Here is a 13,373-nt window from a genome sequence, read left to right on the forward strand (position 1 = left end):
GACTGTACGTTTGTTTATTATATGTGTAACTCTGTGTTGTTTGTGTCACACTGCTTTGCTTTATCATGGCCAGGTCGCAGTTGTAAATGAGAACTTGTTCTCAACTGGCTTACCTGGTTGAATAAAGGTGAAATAAAAATGTAAAAAATACTGTATGTGGGAATGTCTTATGTCCGTCCTACATGTTGTGGTAGGTACATGGAGTATTCCTCAACTGCATATATCATAAATTGCTCTTGCAAATAGAAGTATTATGTTCAACAACTGACATTTTCAGATATTATTTTGACAAACACACTTTGGTGCTTACAATTCATTCTCTATTTTCATAGATTTGGTGGGCACTGTCATCTGTGATCTTTGTCATATTACTTTCTTTAACTTCTTATGGCTGCAGGGGCAGTTTTGAGTAGCTTGGATGAAAGGTGCATAGAGGTGACCATAGTAAACTGCCTGCTCCTCAGTCCCAGTTGCTAATATATGCATATTATTATTCGTATTGGATAGAAAACACTCTGAAGTTTCTAATACTGTTTGAATGATGTCTGTGAGTATAACAGAAATCATATGGCAGGCAAAAACCTGAGAAAAAATCCAAACAGGAAGTGGGAATTCTGAGGTTGGTCGATTTTCAACACAGCCCCTACAGAACACACAGTGGGATATGGATGAGTTTGCACTTCCTACGGCTTCCACTAGATGCCAGCAGTCTGTAGAACCTTGTCTGGTGCCTCTACTGTGTAGTGGGGCCGAAGGAGACAGGAAATAGTCAGGTCTACCATGACCTGGTCATGCTCTGACCATATGCGTTCACATGAGAGGGAGCTCTGTTTCATCGCACATCTGAAGTCAATGTAATTCTCCGGTTGGAACGTTACTGAAGATTTATGTTAAAAACATTCCAAAGATTGATTCAATACATCGTTTGACATGTTTCTACTGACTGTTACGGAACTTTTTGACATTTCGTCAGCTTTTAGTGAACACACTTTCGGACTTTGGATTTGTTTACCAAACACGCTAACAAAAATAGCTATTTGGACATAAATGATGGACATTACCGAACAAAATGAACATTTATTGTGGAAGTGGGAGTCCTGTAAGTGCATTCTGATGAAGATCAGCAAAGGTAAGTGAAGATTTAGAATGCTTTTTATGAGTTTTGTTAACTGCACAATTTGGCGGGTAACTGTATGGCTTCCTTTTGTGGCTGAACGCTGTTCTCAGATTATTTAATATTGTGCTTTTGCCGTAAAGCTTTTTGAAATCTGACACAGTGGTTGAATTAAGAACAAGTGTATCTTTAATTGTATGTATTTAGTATTTATGTTATTTGACGTGGCTCTCTGCAATTCCTCCGGATATTTTGGAGTCATTTCTGAACATGGCGCCAATGTAAACTGAGGTTTTTGGATATAAATATGAGCTTTATCGAACAAAACATATATGTATTGTGTAACATGAAGTCCTATGAGTGTCATCTGATGAAGATCATCAAAGGCTAGTGATTAATTTTATCTCTATTTCTGCTTTTTGTGACTCCTCTCTTTGGCTGGAAAAATGACTGTGTTTTTCTGTGATTTTGAGGTGACCTAACATAATCGTTTGTGGTGCTTTCGCTGTAAAGCCTATTTGAAATTGGACACTTTGGTGGGATTAACAACACGATTACCTTTAAAATGGTATAAGACACATGTATGTTTGAGGAATGAGATTTCTGTGAGATTTCTGTTGTTTGAATTTGGCGCCCTGCACTTTCACTGCCTGTTGTCATATCATCCCGTTAACGGGATTGCAACCATAAGAAGTTTTAAGCACGTACTGATGAAACTACCACTTAATATTTTTTTCTTAAAGTCTACAAACGCTCTACATTTATTCACTCTGTGATAGGTTTGGATCCTATATGCTACTTTTATTATTTTATTATATTATTTCCATAAAGTGGAAAGGAGGGGAAATAACTCACACCATGCAGCAGAACACCTTCAGCTGTGGGGTCTTTGTAATGCAGGTTTGATAGTTATATTTTCAATAATGAATGGTTAGCTGTTATGTGACAATTAGGTCAAAAACTCTATTTTATTTTTTGGTGAAGATGGCCAAGGAAGTTGAACAGAACTTCCCCAACATCCCCTCCCAAATTGATATGGAACCTTCAAAAACACATGGAGCAACTGCGAAACCAAATGGCTGAGGATTTACTAAAAATGTCTGGTATGTAACGACATTTAATTCAAAGTAAATGAACATTCTTTATTTTTAAGTAGTAGTGTGGGACAGCCATCATGTGTGCCACTGATAAAGAACCTGGATGTGGCCCAAAGACTGACTGGGTTAGTAACTTTATTTAACATGTTTATCATCTTTTGACAACAGTGACGGCATGTAAGACAATTTATGATATAACACAATGGATGGCTAATTCGTCATTCATCATACTGCATTGATATTTGATATTATTTTTAACGTGTTACACTTTGTTTTGATAGAATGTTTTGCATGCCAACGGTGGTTCCATGTGCTGTGCCTAGGAATGAAGACAAAAGAGTTCAACAGAGTAAAGAATACAAACTGGAAGTGCAGTCTTTGTTGTTGAAAATGTATGCTATACCCCATCCACACTGAAGAGGCTCTGAAATGTACATCAACCAGGGATAAAGAGAAAGTTAACACTGTGAAATGTTTCATACTTGATTGAAGTTAAGTGTCTGTTGACATGTTGAGAAAGATTAAAGGTCTACAATTTCTGTTTAATTTGTCAATATTACATTTTTATTCATTGATTTACTGGCCACCATTACTGTGGTTACATGTTCAGTATATGTATTGACCAGCAAACCCACTGCAGCCTACCTCACTAGCTCACTCTCCATCCCTGCTTTTATATCCACTGCATGCTTCTTAGGTGTGTAATGGACATGACCAAGGAGCTATTGCAAATTTGAAACTATGAAAAATGTACATTACACTGCGTGATTTTACAGTACACAAACAAGAGTGTGCAATATAGAAGGGTAGTCAGCGGACATTAGGTCACATGACCAAGGAGCTATTGAAATTTTACATTTTGAAAAATGTATGTAAAAACGTGTGAGATGAAAATGGACAAACTAAAGGGTGTGCAATGTGTAGGGCCACTGGGTGGACATTCTGAACCTTGTTTGAAGTCACCAGGTCACATGACCAAGGAGCTATTGACATTTTACATTTGGAAAAATTAATGTTAAATCATGTGAGATGAAAATGGACAAACTAAACAACACAGTCTCACATTCAATTCGCGCATATATGTACAAAATGTATTTCAGCAGATTTCGTGCGTTTTTGTGCATTTTTGGGGTGGTTCAATTCGTTTGAAAATACACGAATTTCTGTGCTTAATTCGTGCGAAAATACACGAATTTCTGTGCTACTTAATTCGTGCGAAAAGACACGAATTTAACCAGTAGGCGACACAAGCCTTTGCAACAACCATATAGACGCGATAATTTATATTTCATTTTTGTTCTTCTTAATGGCTAATTCAACGTCATGAATATACAGAAATGTTGTCTTTGTTTAACCATGTTTTAAAATGTGTCGTTGTATGCCTATATGTACTGCTTTAGACTTGCTGAACAGAATTTTTGAGAAAAGACGCACATTTACCTGCGACTTAATTCGTGGGAAATATTGTTTTATTAATGCCAATGCTGTTTTCTGTGCTTGATTTCGCTTAATAATTTGGATACTGGTGCACTTGTAATCAGAACGCCTTTTTGTCATGTAGGCAACCATACACGATTTTCTTCATAACCCATTTCATATTTTGTGGAGCCTAAATTACACCATTTTCTTCATAATGCATGTATTACATGTTAATGTAAAATAATGAATTATGTTGGCTTACACTTATGGCCTTTCCAAGGCCTTTCCATACCTTAAGGGAACATTTTAGCACTCGCCATATGGTTAGTGAGAAACGCCACATTGCAAATGTAAGGTCCCTTACTAGACGTCCTGCAACGTTTCTAAAATTCGCGGACGGCGTCGGGCCGTGAGCGGGGGAGAGATCTTTCAGGAAGTCATCAAACTAAATCTCTCGGACGTTCGGTTTCCGTTTTATAAAAATAACACATTTTGGTCATTTTTACGCAGTCTAGGAAATTCCCACCAGAGGGAAAATAAATAATATTGCAAATGCACAAGCACATTGCAAATGCATGTGGCCTTTTCTCCTAAACGGAAAATATTTCGAAGACGTAATGGACAGTTGGCCCCGAACAAGATGGCGTCGAGGCCTCAACGCTTTTTGAGTTATGGCCATTTTTCTGGGATTAAAGGTCAAAAACGTAAAGTAGGGTTCTAATTTGACCGCTTCACGTCAAAGTACATAAGCATACGGTGTCAGGAAAAAAAGAACCAGCCATTTATCTATCGTAATTTAAGAGAAATCGTACATTGACAAATTGGTCATGTTCACAAAAAGGAGTTAAAAAAAAAAAAGTTACAGATCCAGTTGCAGTGTGTTCAGACGAACATTTTTTAAGTGGGTCTCGAAGCTCTGCCACTGCATCGCAGTGCTAGCTGCGCCACCAGAGTCTCTGGGTTCGCGCCCAGGTTCTGCCGCAGCCGGCCGCGACCGGGAGGTCCGTTGGCCTAGCGTCGTCCGGGTTAGGGAGGGTTTGGCCGGTAGGGATATCCTTGTCTCATCGCGCTCCAGCGACTCCTGTGGCGGGCCGGGGCAGTGCGCGCTAGCCAAGTGGGCCATGTGCACGGTGTTTCCTCCGACACATTGGTGCGGCTGGCTTCCGGGTTGGAGGCGCGCTGTGTTAAGAAGCAGTGCGGCTTGGTTGGGTTGTGCTTCGGAGGACGCGTGGCTTTCGACCTTCGTCTCTCCTGAGCCCATACGGGAGTTGTAGCGATGAGACAAGATAGTAATTACTAGCGATTGGATACCACGAAGAAAAGGGGATAAAAGGATGGAGTGAAAAAGTACGGTGCTTAAAGACACACAAAGCCTGCAATGGCATTGCCATTATCTCCAGGCCGTGCCGAGTTCAACGAGATGCCCCGCTTGACCGTAGCTAGCTCGGTCTGAGTGCAGCGACAGGGACAAGAAGAAGGACCCAAATGACCCTTTAACCTCAATTTCATATTTTTTTGCTTTTGGGAGACAGAGAGAGAACCGTTAAGGTTAGAAGCACAATTTGACCTCAGGAACGTTCCTAAGGTCCTCCCGATCTGTGCAAGCCTAACATTGACCGTGTGGCATTAACCCTTAATAGTTAAAAAAAGGTGTTTACATCAAACAGTTTACAATGACATCTCACCCCATAGGAATACATTGCCTGCTCCCCTAAATTCAACCTGAAGCCTATGTGGGTTAATAATGCCTTATGAACCTGTCTTCGATGACAATCCATCAGGCCACTAGGAGGTCTACCTGTGTCGATTCTAAGCTTCCTGGAGCAACCGGAAGTGGTTAAATCACCCTAAAAGTGTTTGCCATACCCAACCTGCAGTTTGAGAGAAATAGTGCATTCAACCCTATGTAAATCAGTGAGTTCTTAACGTATAGACTTAAAACTCAGGATTCTGTAAAAGCCCACTCCAATGAGGATATGTGTTTACTTTCAGCTTCCTGTGCCAACCGGAAGTGCCATAATTGGTGTCAAAAGGGCTGTTTCGAAGGGTTAAAAAAGTCAAATCTTTCCAAAACTTAATATATGTGAATAGGCAACCCTCATGAACTGTAAATCAGTCATTCATCCCATCAGATTTCAAGGAAAAATGTACACACCCACACAGAAAGGATGGAGTGACACACTGAGGGGCTTAGAGGCAGACAGTGCCTGCAATAGTTACTTTTGTTTGAACTTTTAAAGAACCGTCAGACCTAGAGTTCTGAAACTTTACAAACCTGTTCTAGAGCTCAGGTCGATTAAGCACCGTGAGTTATGTGGCTCTAGAAGGTTCTCGGACCGATAAAAAGCCTCGGTGCATTTGCATTGACTTCAATTCGTTTTGAGCATTACAAAATTGTGACATTTAGAAAAGTCCCAGAGTTGCAAGACTAGGTGCATTGAAACCGGCTCGGCCCATAGAGACGGACCCCGACATTTCTGTCCGATAGCTCATTCAAGGACCCCGTAGCAAGGCATGGAAAAAAGTGGAATTTCAGCACCAATTAAGGTTTTGCTCGGGCACCGAATGACCTATCGAGCCGAAACTTGGGATTTGAGGTCGCTTCACATAGGGCTAAACATAATGTGAAAACTGGACCCGCAGCTAGAACATAACTACGTATTATTTGTTTTATTATGGTTTAAATGGAAGGCGCTGTGAATTTTGGGCCTGCTCTGAAATATGTGATAGTTGGCTTCTAAACGAGTTGGAAAAAGTGAGTTTGGAGTCAGATGGTATCAGTTTGGTGTCTGAAAATATCTAATTGGCTGATGGACACTGACTTGCTAGTTGACTTTTGTGCATTTGCAATATGTTTCAACAGTGAAAAAACACCAAAATAGCATTCTGAAATCACCACTAAAAATGACATCACCATAGCCGTGCCGAGATCAACGAGATGCCCCGCTTGACCGTAGCTTGCTCGGTCTGAGCGCAGCGACAGTGAAATGAAGATGACCCTTGACCTACATTTCAAGTCTTTTGCTTTTGGGAGACAGAGAGAGAACTGTTAAGGTTTAGAAGCACAATTTGACCTCAGGAACGTTCCTAAGGTCTCTGTGCAAGCCTAACATTGACCGTGTGGCATTAACCCTTAACAGTTAAAAGAAGGTGTTTACATCAAACAGTTTACAATGACATCTCACCCCATTGGAACACATTGCCTGCACCCCTAAATTCAACCTGAAGCCTATGTGGGTTAATAATGCCTTATGAACCTGTCTTCAATGACAATCCATCAAGCCACTATGAGGTCTACCTGTGTTGATTCTAAGCTTCCTGGAGCAACCGGAAGTGATAAAATCACCCTAAAAGTGTTTTGCCATACCCAACCAGCAGTTTGTGATATATAGTGCATTCAACCCTGTGTAAATCAGTCAGTTCTTAACGTATAGACTTAAAACTCAGGATTCTCTAAAAGCATACCCCGATCAGGATAGGTGTTTACTTATAGCTTCCTGTGCCAACCAGAAGTGCCTTAAAATGGGGTCATAGGTGCTGTTTCGAAGGTTTAAAAAAGTCAGATCTTTCCAAAACTTTAAATGTGTGAATCGGTCAACCCTCATGAACTGTAAATCAGTAATTTCGCTAAACAGATGTCAAAGAAAAGCTCTCTCACACACACACACACACACACACACACACACACACACACACACACACACACACACACACACACACACACACACACACACACACACACACACACACACACACATACACATACACACACACAGCAAGGATGGAGTGAAAAAGTATGGTGCTTAAAGACACACAGAGCCTTAAATGCTTTTAGGGGGGATCCAGACTTCCATACCCGCTCTGGGAGCGCTATACTACCGCCCCAAATCAATGGGTGCTGGCCTGAGTGATTTATGGAGGTTTTCAAAAAATATTCTGTTTTTTCTTCTGGAAAATATTTTATGTTTTTTCTTCTCGAGTCAATGGCCTGAGTGATTTATGGAGGTTTTCAAAAAATATTCTAAGTCCAAACTTTTCATGCACCTGGTATTTTTTTGGGGTTACCAGGCGTCATTTTTCAAAACGGTTGAAATTGCTTTTAGGGGGCATCCAGAGTGTCACATGACCGGATGAGTTAACTATTCTTGTTCTTCTTGTAACTTTCCGGTAGGCTAGAAGCTTTCCGGTGTTTAGCTGCTCGACACAGGTCGACGCAGGTATTGCACTTGATTTATCGTTATCGTAACCGTAGGTGCAGCCAAGTGGAAATACGAAAGCTTTCTAGCTATTTCGCACTGACGGTAATTTTAACACAAGAACGTTTCTAGTGAAAAGGTGCTTACACTCAGAGCCATGTATTTACACTCAGCCACCCTAGCCTTATTACGGGTTAACGTTTTGGTAATTTTGGTTGGCCAACAAAATGTAAGACTACAATGACTGCATACGTTTCCCCAAATGTTATATGAAAAAAAAATGTTTTGTTATTGATGGACAATGGCAAGGCTGCCATTGTATTTTCAGTTACATTCTGTTCAATAAAAATGGTTTACACGTTTATTTTTTAAGAAATACATGGAACTACAACCGAATAAAACACCATTAACCATCATGCATTGCTTACATTCATTCTATCCTGAAAAGTCTGTTCAGTAAAATCGAAAACAGTACATATAGGCATAAAACCACAATGCTTTAATAGGGATTAAATAAAGACAATATATATATAACCTCTTATGGTTAAATGGTTAAAAAAAGACAAAATATCTATATATTCATAACGTAAATACAGGCGATCGCGTCTATGGTTGTTGCAACGGCTTGAGTGTCGCCTACTGGTTAAATTCGTGTCTTTTCGCACGAATTAAGTAGCACAGAAATTCGTGTATTTTCGCACGAATTAAGCACAGAAATTCGTGTATTTTCAAACGAATTGAACCACCCCAAAAATGCACAAAAACGCACGAAATCTGCTGAAATAAATTTTGTACATATATGCGCGAATTGAATGTGAGGCTGGGCTGAACTAAAGGGTGTGCAATGTGTGTCTATGCCATCGGGTTAGCTACAACCAGTTTTGAATTTTTTCGGAGTAATGGTTCTATTGAAATTAGAAAATGTAATTTGTCACCATGTTGACGGCCCTTTACTGCTGTTGGTGGACGTAAGGAAAACTACAGGCGAATACCCGTCGAATATCCAACCTGAAACTGTCTCTGTAGCCTACCTGGTGGTGGCCGCATCCGTGCCTCTCTCCAGCAACCAGAGAGGCCAAGTTAACCAGACAGAGCTCAGCCATTTTTTATATTAATTTAAACTCTAATTCGTGAAGCGTTCATTGTTTTTTTTTAACAAGAATAGCACGTTTTAACCAACAACGGGATCATTGGACAGACCGCAGTGTTTCTGGGAAACATGTGCGTTTATTATGCTGCGGTTGTCTTGGTTGCGCATAGGACAGGTTTCAGATTTAGCGATGACAATGTATAGATATTCTCTCAATGCGTGGCGTGAGCGGATAATCATAGATCAAATGATATATATCCTATGATAAATATCCTGTCTTGTTTGAGAAACGGTGCAGACTCTATCCCAATGTTTTAAACTCAAAATGCAGTTGCCTGAAGCTCAGACGCTCGGGAATAACTGTAATTCTAACAAAGCCGGGTAGGCTGCAACAACGTAGTCTCAAACATATGTTTGTAACATTTAACCCTTGTAATCTTGTGCGTGGTAATCAGTTGTGTTAGATTTCTGAGTGTGATTTATATTCCTATTCCTATGCGTATGGCCAAATCCATCTGATATGTGGAGATGTGTGGGTGAGTTATGAATTTTCCCTCATCCCTCTGCTAGTGGATGGCATGTGGATGGCTGGGGGGGTGTTTATTGATAGGCTACACAGGATGGTCTAAGGTATTGATAGACATTTCATATGTTTACATTTATTTTCTTGTTATATTGATGATTTACTATTTTCCCTTACACAGAAAATTTGACATATCCGACTGATTCGATTCCAAAATTCAACTTTTTATTATTCAACCTATGGATGTTGATACTTTTTCTAGCATTTTAGCTAATCACTGACACTATAGAAAGCTGATTCCTTGGATTAATTTCTTAGCTTCTGCTCGACTCCCCTTTTATGTGTAAGATAAAAGAGAATCACATTGGCCTTGCTGGTTTTCGATACCAAGCTCAGCTCTCAATATGAAGCAGTAGATTTGAATGCGTTTAAAATCAGAGATTATGATTATCCCACTTTTGAACTGACTCTGATTGAAGTCCTTGGCCAAGGCAACGCCTCCACTTTGTCCCATATTGCCCTATGTTTGTCTATGATATGTGTTCCACGATCGTTACATGCTCCACGTCTTACTTGTTGAATGTTTCTCTCCTGTATTGAGAATAACCCAACATTTCGCTCAAGATTTACACTGACAAGTTTACTAACACACAGCTAATGCCTTGTTTTAGGTTTGTTTTAGGTTTTGCCCGAAACAATTTCAACCCTTGTGAGGTGGCCACATTAAATGTAACTGTTCTCACTTTGTTGTCACACACAATGTTTGACAAAATGGTTTATGTGGTTGTGCAAAGGATCAGATTAATGTTGATGCGGCAAATAAAGTTAAATCTTCCTGTTGATGACACCCAACTATGGATGTGTGTGTGTGTGTGTGTGTTCAAGGGGGGGGGGGGGGGGGGGGGGGGCACAGATTGTGTTTACAAACTACTGAATTATTCATATTTGAATTGCACAAGCACTGGGTGAGTTTTGGATCTCACTCCCAAGTTTTATTTTCCTCACCTGATAGAAGGTGACTTGCTAAAGATAGCATCGTTTTTTAATTAATCTTTGAATGTGATTTTGTCAGGTTTGAAATACATTTAGTTAAATATGACAGCTCTGTCTCCAGAGACAGAACAGTGACTAGTTACATTCCATTTAATCCATGTTTAAAGATCCAGTTAAATCCCTACTTCCTGATTGGGTCTAAAAGCATTTCAACACATTTACTATGCTGGTTTAGAAACCAGTTCGAAATTGCAATTGCTTTTATGACCTATTGGCAGAGAATATGACATGTCAGCCGAGAACATGGAAATCATTTAGCAACCAAATATATATTTTTTGATGCTAATATTGATTGATGCTAATTCTTATTACACATAGGCATATGTGTCACTACCTTTAATGTTGTTATTCAATTGTCTTACAGAAAATGTATTTGCATTATTTGCATTGTGCATTGTGGCTTAACATGAAGTGTTACTATTATGTTCTGTTTCTAATAATATAAGCTCAAGAATTGATCTTGGGGTGATTTGTTTTCATAAATATGTTTTTCATATTTTCAAGGCAAACTTCCTCCCAGAGGGGAGGCTTTTTCAATTGAACTTTCTGTTTTTCAAAAAAGAAGGTACAATTTAACACTTGTGATAGTGCTACTTTAATTATGCATTTAATGGCCATTCCTTCAATTTTATATCCATCTGATTCATACTTAATAAACTTTGAGAATACAATTGACCAAGCCAACCAATCTGACCAACACACAAAGCCAAACATTGACTAGTAACTCTTGACTGTAATAATGCTTCATCAAATGTTGAGAACTGATTGAACTGTTGTAATCTTTCTGCCGTTAACAAAGAATGACGTTTTATTGAGCTTGGTATGTACCTAGGGACAGTTGCATGTCTAAAGTGCATTGTCAACGATCCCCCGGATGACACTTCTGATGTCATGGGCCCAAGACTAGAAGTTGGATTCCATAAATTGGACTGAAGACTCAAGAAGGAACAGGTATGTGGTGTGGGCCATTTCTTTCTGAGTTGGACACAGGCTGTCCATGTACAGCGTAGGTCCAGGGGGGATTCGTAGGCTAGGCCCTAATTTATGCGTTTTCTGTCACCTGAAGCTGCATGGCAAATAGTCCAAGAACACAACAAAAGCACAAAGGACAATCCCTAAGGCCTAGTCAGCTCTTCCCCCTCCGAGGGCCCAAAATGTTTATCTGTTACAGTATCCAGAGGACTGACTATTGAATGTGTGATAGAATAATGCTAGTATCCATGTCTGGTATATATCTGAAACTTGTCCCCTAAACAGGACTCAGAAACTTTCTATGTGTACAGTACCAGTCAAAAGTTTGGACACACCGACTCATTCCAGGGTTTTTCGTTATTTTTCTATTTTCTACATTACTTTAAGACATTAAGGGGCGGCAGGACGCCTCGTGGTTAGAGCGTTGGGCCAGTAAGCGAAAGATTGCTAGATCGAATCCCGAGCTGACAAGGTAAAAATAAGTCATTCTGCCCCTTAACAAGGCAGTTAACCCACTGTTCGTAGGCCGTCATTGTAAATAATATTTTTTTCTTAACTGACTTGCCTAGTTAAATAAAGCTTAAATAAAAAAATTAAGGTCAGTCAATTTGGGAACATTTCAAGAACTTTGAAAGTTTCTTCAAGTGCAGCTGCAAAACCATCAAGGGCTATGATGAAACTGGCTCTCATAAGGACCACCACAGGAAAGAAAGACCCAGAGTTACCTCTGCTGCAGAGGACAAGTTCATCAGAGTTACCAGCCTCAGAAATTGCAGCCCAAATATATGCTTCACAGAGTTCAAGTAACAGACACATCTCAACATCAACTGTTCAGAGGAGACTGTGTCAATCAGGCCTTCATGGCCAAATCACTTAGTGGGACTATCATTTGTTTTTCAACATGACAATGACCCAACACATCTCCAGGCTGTGTAAGGGCTATTTGACCAAGAATGGAGAGTGGAGTGTGGCATCAGATGACTTGGCCTCCACAATCAACTGACCTCAACCCAATTGAGATGATTTGGGATGAGTTGGACCGCAGAGTGAAGGAAAAGCAGCCAACAAGTGCTCAGCATATGTGGGAATTCCTTTAAGATTGTTGGAAAAGCATTCCAGGTGAAGCTGGTTGAGAGAATGCCAAGAGTGTGCAAAGCTGTCATCAAGGCAAAGGGTGGCTACAAAGAATCTCAAATATATAATATATTTTGATATGTTTAACACTTTTTTGGTTACTACATGATTCCATATGTGTTATTTCATAGTTTTGATGTCTTAGCTATTATTCTAGAATGTATAAAATAGTAAAAATAAAGAAAAACCCTTGAATGAGTAGGTGTGTTCAAACTTCTGACTGGCACTGTATATGATCTCTGTGGTAACTTGTATTTGTACAAGGTGAACTCTAAATTACTCTATGCAAAGGGGGTTTTAAGTTCATCTCAGGAATTCTGTCTTATTTACACTGGTCTCTTCCCCCATACAAGCATTTAGATGTTCTTACACCCTGTGGAGATTGGGCCTGGTTACTCTGTAAACTTGTTATCGTGTGATTGGTCAATGGTGGTTGGTTTTGGGCTGAAGAGTTACACCTTCAGATGTTAGAAATGTAATTAAATGCCTTTGTTGTCTCTCTTATCCTGTATCCCATCCATGGAGGAAGGTTGTATGATCAATTCTCATTTCCTAGGCATCTCTTTGTTCATGCGTTGTCTTGTAAGTTAACTTTAGACTCTATATGCTTTGAATAATGCCTTGAAATGCTTGTTAATGCTTGTAACTAAAGCTTTATGCCTTGTATGTGAATTCATTCATTTTACAATATTATATAAATATCTTCCTTTGATATAGACAATTCTCAGATCAATTCTTGCTAGTCAATGTCAACTCATTGCCTATTGCTTGCTTG

Source organism: Salvelinus fontinalis, chromosome 5, assembly GCF_029448725.1.
Source record: "Salvelinus fontinalis isolate EN_2023a chromosome 5, ASM2944872v1, whole genome shotgun sequence".
Lineage (NCBI taxonomy): Eukaryota > Metazoa > Chordata > Actinopteri > Salmoniformes > Salmonidae > Salvelinus > Salvelinus fontinalis.